Source organism: Loxodonta africana, chromosome 16 (genome assembly GCF_030014295.1).
Source record: "Loxodonta africana isolate mLoxAfr1 chromosome 16, mLoxAfr1.hap2, whole genome shotgun sequence".
Classification (NCBI taxonomy): Eukaryota; Metazoa; Chordata; class Mammalia; order Proboscidea; family Elephantidae; genus Loxodonta; species Loxodonta africana.
Window position 1 is genome coordinate 10926759 of NC_087357.1, and position 1594 is coordinate 10928352.

The following is a 1594-nucleotide window of genomic DNA, read 5'->3' on the forward strand; positions in this document are numbered from 1 at the left end:
CCCGCCCCTTTGCATCCTGGGAAATGGAGTCCGCGGAGGGGGTGTCCAGGCCGAGCGCCAGGGCTCAGGGCTTGAGAAATGCAGATTACGTGATGGGAAACCGCCCGGCACCGTGGGCTTCGCAGGGGTCTCGCGCCCAGCGCACAGTCCTTCTGTATGGCCTGGGATGACTCCCTGTATAGTTTTTTCTTTTTGCAAATGAAACCTCAACTCTGGTAGGAAGGAGACGAGTCAGGCAACTGTAGCGTTTATGGATTTGAACATAGGAGCAGCAGGATATGATTCAGATTTTAAGATGACTACTCCGGCTGCAATGTTGAGAATCTAGTGTGGGGGAAGTGGCGAGGAGGAGGGGGAGGTTATTATAGTTATAATAATAACCCAGACTGAGGACGATGGTGGCTTTGGAAGTGGTTAGAGTGTAATGGTTGGCAGAGGAGGTGTAAAAAGCGATTGGATTCTGGGTGCCAAAGAACATGATGAGAAAGTGAAAATAAACTATAACGGGAAAAGAAATCCAGGGAAGGAACTAACAGTACTAATTATTCTTCAATTTGCTTAATCTTTTCACCTCCAAAGCTGGGTTGCTGATTTTCCACACAGCTCCTTAAGGAACTTGCCCAAAAGGTCATACCTCCTGTGGGACTAAGTTATGATTCAAACTCAAGTTGGCCTGACTCTGTAGTCCACGATCAGGCAGGAAAATGCAAAGGAAAGAGTGAGTGGTGTTGGCACTGGAGTGGAGGAAAATCTGCTGAGTTCAGGCCCCTCTGGAGGAAGGAAGACAGGGAAGCCGGGCACAGCTGGGCCTCCAAAGGGGCCTGGTGCTGAGTGGCCCCAGAAAAGTAGAGCAGTGGTGATAGGCCCCTGAGACTCAGAAAACAAAAAAAAACACCAAACCTGTAGCCGTCCAGTCAGACTCATAGCAACCTACAGGACCAGTAGAACTGTCCCACAGGGTTTCCAAGAAGCAGGTGGTGGATTTGAACTGCTAACCCTTTGATTGGTAGCCAAAGCTATTACCACCACACCACCAGGGCTCCAGGGAATTCTAACTGACTGGATCTGTGCAGGAGGGTGAAGGAAGGGTGAGGATGATGCTCTGGTTTGGGTGACAGTGTAGACAGTCAGGGACCATGTAGACAAGAAACAACTGAGCTGAGAACACAGGGAAGAGAACTTTGGAGGCTTGGGGGCAGGAGGAAAGCAGCGCAAGTGAGTTTGGCTTTGAAAAGTTGAGTTTAATGTGACGAAAGACAGGCAGGGTGATGCAGTAAAAATCTGGGGGGGGGTGGGTCTGAGGGAAGAGGTTGGAATTGGAAGTCATAATAATAGCTAAAATTTATTGAGTACTGATTCTATGTCAGGCTGTGTTCTAAGCTCTTTACATGTACAATTTATTAACTTGTTCAATCTTCCTAACAATCCTTTGAAGTAGACCCACTTTAAACTCCATTTCATAGTGGAAGCAACTGAGCTAACATTTTTGAGCATTTACCATGTGCAAGCGCATAGAACATTATAGGGGTTATCTCACTTAATCTCTACAGCTGCCCCATGTGACAGGTGCTATTATTATCCTTGCTATACAGAT